We start from the raw sequence: 8,133 nt of genomic DNA, 5'->3' as shown, positions 1-8,133 counted from the left end.
TGTATTTTGTATTTTTGTGTTTGTATATGTTCTTATTTTGATATGGATCCCCCTGGGTCTGAAATAAAGTTTATTATACCTTCACCTTCACTTCAACGGCATCTCTCCTTGCTGAACTAAAGCGTCTTAAGAAGTCGCATCCAGGCATCTATCTGCCTTACATTATCAGACTTTTCCTTTCTGCTCGACAATACCGAAACGTCCCTGTGTCATCCTTGTTGTCTGACATTTCTGACAGCTATATTGACTGATTGAGCATGAAAACTACCGTTTTCAAACATGTCATTTGGAAGAAAAGAAAAAATGTGATGGCACTTGATTGTCAGATGGGGAATATTCTTTTCGCTATACAAACTAATTTGTATGTTTATCATCCGTTATATACCGAAGACAAAGTTGTCAACATCTAGAGAATTTCAAATTCCTTCCCAATTTTGAAACACATCCCACATGTAACAGATCTTCTTCTCTGAACACTCAGTAAAATGTAATTAGGGGATTGTGGGATATCCCATATAACACACACAGAGAAAGATTATATTAGTGCTGTCAAAATCACGGAGATAACGACTGTTGAAAATCAACACTTTTCCTGTTGCTTTTCATCAATGTTTTTATCTTTTTCTTACATTTTTGTCCCTTTTTTCAATGTCACTTTTTTTGACATGTTCAACACTACGTAACACTAACGTTTTACCTTTAGTTTACAGTTATTTCTGGAAATTATGGTCAATAAACCTAATTTACAGGAAATTATACCTAATGTTTGAGTTAGAAAAGAAGAAATTGGTTATTATTTAGCCAAATATTAAAGGAATGTATGTCGATGGATAATCACAGACTGGAATGTGTCAACTTTTACTCAATAATATTTCAAAACCACTTCAATTTTTTTTTTTCAAATGCTATAAAAATTGAATAAAACACCCCAAAATTAATGAAAGTAGAGATTTGCCCTTGCCAAAGAGTGTTGTTTGGAATCAATCGTGTTAATTTGGGTAATTACAATTGGGTTATTAAAAAGAACGTTTATATAGGACAACATGAGGGTTGAATTCCACGTTTTATGTGCAATTAACGCACATGCATTCTGGTATTTGGGCCTTGTGCACATCATCATCATTATTATTATTATTAGCACATTATTTTCACCCACAGGGTGGAACGTGGGTCGCATGCTTTGACTGTTATGAAAACAGAAAGACATTCCGCCGACGCGAGCAACGTGCACTTGCTGCAAGTAGCTCTGTTTTGGTCTCCACCGCCTCCAGCCTCATTAGCTGTTGAATGCTCCATTATGCTCACCAGCTGTTCTCTCTCTGTGTCTGTGTAACTGTGCTGTGTGCTGCTGAGCAGGTGGAGTATAGTGGGTTTATCCGACCATTTTTGCTGAGAACACCTGCTGCTGCTGCAAACAAGGTCGAAGAGTGCAGGCTGTAAAATCTAAACAGTGAGCTAAAGGAAGTTATAAAGCTTAGAGCTGAGGGAGACTGCAGAGATATGGGGTTGTCACTACCAACAACTTCTTTCGTATTTCACACAGTCATTTGACCCACTGTTAACCAACCATATTGAATAGTGGATATTTTGTGATTTGAGGTGCTTTTCAGCCATGCTGGTGTTGATCAGTCTGTCACTTTGGTCCAGACTGAAACATCAACAACAACAACTATTGGATGGAATGCAACAGAATTGTGTACATTCATGGTGGTCAAAAGATGATTCCGACTGAATTTTGTGATCCTCTGACCTTTTTCTGATCCTTTTCATCATGTGCCATCATCAGATCAAATTTTTGATCTTTTCCTTTTCATGCCTTTATATCTTTATTTTTGTCTTTATCTTTATCTTTATCTTTATCTTTATATTACATTTCCGGGAGTCTACCGCATATTGATCGCTGCTCCTTGACACCCGCAAAGTAGATCTCTCGAAATCTGGAGTGACTGCACGCATGTGTGTACGTGTGTATTTGTGTGACTATAAATGCAGCCCGTGTGAGAGCAAACCATCCTTATAGCTGTCTGTTGTCGCTTATTAGACAAATCCCACCCACAATTATAGTATTCATCACCAAGCCTACATGCAGTCTAAATTAGAAGAACATTAGATATGATACAAATTTAACATTGAACCGAAAATTTAACCCGGAACCGAAGTGCCAAAATAAGGATTGACGTTATGTTGGCATATTACAGTGTGCGGAACCAACTTTCGCGCCCATAGATATATGTATATATATCTGTTTTGATGTGTAGCAGGCTAGTGTAGGCAATAACACAACATGGATTCATTTGTGAGACAGACCTCAAAAGTTGAGCCAGCGCAAGCAGAGAGAAACAAACCAGACGGGCCTAATCAACCTAAGAGCCTACCAAAAAGAAAATATGATGGAGAGTATCTTGCTCCTGGATTCACGGCAGCGGTTGTGGGGCCAGAGGAGAGACTTGATGTGTGTTCTGTGTCTTAAACCGTTAGCAGCAGACAGTATGAGACCCAACAAATTAAGCAGACACCTAGAGACCACACATCCCAGTCACATCAATCAGCCACTTGATTTCTTTCAAAGAAAACTGGCAGAATATCGTCAACAGCAGTCTGGTATGGTAAAGGCTGCATCAGTAAACAGTAAGGCACAGATGGCTTCATATAGAGTAGCATACAGAATTGCACAATGCAAAAAAACACACAATTGCAGAGCAGCTCGTTGTCCCCGCTATTCTAGTCAAGGTGTCAATTATGCTTGACGAGACAAGCGCAGCAAAATTAAAAGCTGTCCCCCTGTCGAACGACACAATTGCGAGACGTACATGCAACATTTCAAGTGATCTTGAGGAACAACTCATAGACGAATTAAAATACAGTTGTTTTGAATTACAAGTGAACAAAGCTACTGACAGCATTAAAGACGGCTTGTTCATAGCATACGTCCGCTTTGTGAATGGCAAGTCACTGTGGGAGGATTTGCTGTTTTGCAAATATATCAAAAATAGAGCCACAGCTGATGAGCTGTTTAAGATTATGGACAATTACCTCAAAGAACTCAGCCTTAATTGGGAAAACTGTGTTGGCTTTTGCTCTGAAGGCGCACAGGCCATGGCAGGGTCAAGGTTTTAAGGGTTGTGGCAGATGCACATTGGACACAATGTGTCACAAGGAAGCGCTCGCGTCAAGGCAGCTGAGCACTGAACTAAATGAGGTTTTGACAGAAGTTGTGAGCGTGGAAAATTTCATCAAAACCCGAACCCTGAAAGCGCGACTGTTCTCCGCACTTTTTGAGGAAATGGGAGCTGATCCCACATCTGTGCTGTTTCACAGTGAAGCAAGGTGGCTCTCCCGATGTGTTTGGCAAGCTGAATGAATTAAAAGCTTCAGCTTCAAGACAAAGACAAGCACCTACCTCACCGGGCAGACAAGATCACTTCATTAATCCAAAAACTTGAGGTATGGGGCCGGCGCCTCAATCAGCAAAACTTAGTTGTCATTGAGAACTTGAGTGAAGTTGCTGAAACCCCCTATTGTGCCACCACAGTGATCCCATGATCCCAGCACATCTCTTCCCTGAGAGGATTGTTTCAAAAATACTTCCCGAACAACACTGCTCAGTATGCCGGTGTTATGGATCCATTCAATGCAGTAGGTTGGTATTTTGACATTTTATGAATATTATACTCATGTAGTATACATGCATTTATTTATGTGGTATGCTACTTACTAACTGGAATTGACTTTTGTCAAACAGATTTCTTGTGTTTATTATGCAATGACAAATAAAGTAAGCCTATTTATTTATTTTCTGCATCACCTACTGATTTTAGGTCTGCAGAGGAGGACCAGCTTATTGAGATGACATCTGACTCCACCCTGAGGCTCAGGTTTAAAGCTCAGACACTTAGTGTGTTCTGGTTTGGAGTGGCGAGGGTATATCCACTCATTGGGCAGAGAGCTGTGTGCATTCTTCTTCCCTTTGCCACATCATATCTCTGTGAGATGGGCTTTTCAGCTGTTACTTCACTGAAAACAAAGTACAGATCTCAGCTGAACATTGAACACAACTTGAGAGTGGCAGTATCAAGCCTGCAACCCTGCTTTGAGAAATTGTGCAATGCAAAACAGGCTCATTGCAGTCACCAATGCAGGGATAAATAGACCTGTCTTGCCAAATGGATTTCTCGCTTTTTCTTTTATTAACAGATTGCTAAGTGGCACTTTTCTATTTTTTCTATTTTTGAACTTGGTACAAATTTTGACACAGATGCATTTTTTCTCTTTGTTATTTTTGAACTTGCTGTCATTTGATGTTAGTTACTGTTTACTTCAATAAATTGGAACATTTTGAGCTTGTTGCGTATTTCATTGGCATTGTGTTGGGGCGATGGGGGCAGGTGGGGCTTGAAAATTCCTCCATGTCCAAAGCGGGGAATGACTGAAAAAGTTTGAGAACCACTGGACTATACAAAGGCTATACATGGCAAATGAATTTAATTGAATATTGCAGATCAAGTGCTGTGGAAGACACAGTTGATTGTTTGGGGGAAGCAGATGTGATAGCTGCAGCATGGTTGGGATTTAAGTCAGAGGAGAAGTGGTCATTGTGGTAGAGGGTGTTAGAGAAAGAAGTTCCTTATCCGTTTTAGGTTTGTCAGAGGTGGAACTCTACAGACGCCAACGTGACGATTTTTTGTTGTCCTCTGTGTGAGATAACACAGTAAATACGATTAAGTCTGTAATCCCTCGGTCCATATAGATTGGTAATTGTCGTATAAAGCACTTTTCGTGGGTGCACAACTAAAGGTGTGCAGATGGGATCTGACCCCAGTCAATTAAAAACAACCTTGTGTCATCTGAAAACTTACCTTACATACGCTGTTATGTTTAAGATAAAAACCTCCCATTTCTCAGAAGTATTGAAAATAATTTATTGTGGACACGGTGCTTATATCAGACGCAACAGATGCAAATCTTTTCATACATTAAGAACAATTAATGTGACAAAGGCGGTACTACATGTCATCATATTTGTTTTGAGTGCCTTATCTGTTCATATCCAAATAACACATTTGTATCCAGTTATGTTGTAATTTACAGTACCTACTGTCCACCATCAGCCTATGTTAATGTCAGTGCCAATGTCCACTTATAGGAATGGTTCTGATGTGTGATGGTGCCAACATTTCATCAATATTTTGTGTCCATATTTTCTGCTCTGTGTGTTTACTGCTGCACAGCTGCCACATATCTACAAATCCTTCCATAGTGTGCCGTTTCTTGAGTTTGGATGAACAGCTGGTCAGATGTGACTGCTTCTCTACACCATCAGGAATACTTTCAGAAAGCAGGTGGTTGACGCTCCACCAAACATCGCTTGACTACCTTCTGAAAACAGTGAGTATGGAAATTAAGTATGATGTGTGTCAAAGTCTCCCAGTGTCTTTATCTTTACTTCCTTAATGGGCACAGTTGTGCTTTCAGACATATAATCCATTTCGAGGAAACACACTGCATTTGCTGCTTAACTATGTTTCTGAGCTTTTGGTGGAAAGCCCAGAACACAACCAACCGTATCTAAGGTTATACTGAAGTCTTATGGAGGATGTCAGGCAGATGATGGGAATACTAACCACAGTATGTCAATGCACCCCACAGTCCTTTAATTGAAGATAAATGTACTTGAAATTAAATGAAAACACAATTTCAAACATGCTTATTTGGTTTATTGTGAAAAGGGATTTATTTAGCTAATGTGAGACAGATGGGCATTCATTATCAAGACTTAGGATTTTAATTTTAATTGGAAAGACATTGGATTTGGCAGTCCAAATGGGCCAAAGTTGTTTTTAATGTTAATTATGCCGCTTCTTGAATAAAAGAGGAAAGAAAACCCGTCTTTGTGGACTGATGCAAAAGCAGGAATGTGATGAACAATAATGGTGGGTGGGTTTTCTTTCAAAATGTCTCTGTCTGCTCCCTGCAGCAGTCATTGGTGGCTGACTACACACAGACACACACACACACACACACACACACACACACACACACACAAGCACACATAAATGTTTTATTATTCCACACGTATCTCACTTTGTGGAATACTTTGTGAAGCAGGAAATGATATTTCTCACCAGCAGTGTGATTTAAGTGGGGTTGATTCTGTGCATGTCCTTCAAGGTTTAAGCTAATCACAAGGCTGCTGCTTTCCCCTCCGCCTTCTTCTTCTGTGCCAGATGGGAAACAATGATTTAGCAAGCACACAGGGCTCTGCATTGGAATCAGAAGTAGGTGGAAAGAGAGGCTCCTCTGTATTAACAATGCCAGCATTTCAAACATTTTAAAATGACTCGTCAAAGTCCAAACAGGATTCACCTTCCTACTGCATGTGAATGTTGGTGATTACTCTTCTTTTGCATCAATGACTCAACATTCAAGTCTTGCCATCTTCAACCAGAACAATGATCTTTCATTGAACTGAACCATGTGCTTTCACATTGTTGTCATTGGGTTCACTTGATACATGTATGCACCCCTTCTTTTCAAAGTAACAACTTAGTTGGAATCGCAGTTATTTTCCCCAAGAGCAAACATTTATGCTACAGTGGCGACAAAAATCTTTTTATCAGGCAGAAACCTCAGACAGACCCAGGCTCTTGGTGGGTGGGCGTTTGCTGGTGCCGGTTGGGACACAGAGACACTAATACAGCTATACAGATATAGAGAAATGTGATTCATAACAATTATAGCAGTTGGCATGTGGAAAATATAGTGACAAAGATAGTGGAACTATGATTAAAAATAGTTGTAGCTGTTCAGGACACAGCAAGGCCTATCAGGGCATAGTAGGGCATGATAGGGCGTAGCAGGGTGACGTCAAAAGACAATTTCTTTATAGAAATCGGGGAACAGTGGGATGCAGCAGGTAGAGATTATGACCAAGACGCTCTGCTTTTGTGGCCATTTTGAAAAAGCTATAAAGTATTTTGCCCTCAGATTTGGTTAAACTAACCATTGGATAACCCTTATGTCAGTTTGACACACACTGAGGTTTTAAGTGCCACTTTACTTTAACATATGCACTGCACAAGTGTAAAAACCCACAACCACCAGGACTGTCTTAGTTCTTGTTACACATTGGCCAAGGACTGGTAGAACCATCCACAGACATCCACAGACATCCACAACACAGACGTGACAGCTCACTGGTCAACAGCAAAGTGGCTTTTGGAGAAGGAAAATGTGCTTTGTATCACTACTTTGCCTTCAGGAAAAAAGCTAAATGAGATTGGATTGTGCTCTACTTTGGGAAACAATCCCCCAGGATTGGACTGTTGGATTCCCAAAAGAGACAGAAAGTCAAGTGTAGAAATGATTCAATGCAGAGGAAAAAGAGACTCCCCAGAGAACTTCTCTAAACCACCTCATAACATCACTGCTAGACTGCTGAAATGTGCTGTTGGGACAGTCATGAAGGAATACTGAGGAGACAGCGTATTTATGTGTCTCACAGTGGTTTAAGTCCCCCTCCAGATAGATGTAGAAAGCAAACTAAAAATACTGTATGATTAATACTTTGTTAATGATTAATATTTTGTTTAACATGGTTTTCCCCACAGAAAAAGTAAAACAAACTTCTAGGTCTACCAGATCTGGCCTCGACACCCACCCATAGCCGCTGATTGTGCTCTGTTGACCGTTGAAAGAGTGGTGTGCATTAAGATGGCTAGAGGAAACATCAAAAAGAATCAGCTACACACATATGAGCCTCATGCCGGGTTCAGACAGGAGGCCATGATGTTCCCACAGTGTCGCATGACCATATTCCACAATGTGTGTTCTTGGGTCTCCAGCAAGCGAAGTAGATCAGATGAATTGTTCTCAAAATATCCACAATACTCAAACACACACAGTATTCTCCAATTAAAGCAGTAAACACTTGCTGCAAAAACAAATATCCCAAACAGGGACAATAAAGATAACCTTGAACCTTGAATTTGTTTGTGACATCCATACTTGAGTCAACACAGCTGGAGTGCCGTTACAGTGTGGTGTGTTTGCTGCGGAAAAACACACACACACCCACACACACACACACACAGTCCAGGAGGCAGTCATTGTTGTGAATAAGGCCAAGGTCATCCA

This window comes from Etheostoma cragini, chromosome 10 (genome assembly GCF_013103735.1).
Source record: "Etheostoma cragini isolate CJK2018 chromosome 10, CSU_Ecrag_1.0, whole genome shotgun sequence".
In the NCBI taxonomy this organism is placed as follows: domain Eukaryota; kingdom Metazoa; phylum Chordata; class Actinopteri; order Perciformes; family Percidae; genus Etheostoma; species Etheostoma cragini.
This window is presented reverse-complemented; position numbering follows the sequence as displayed.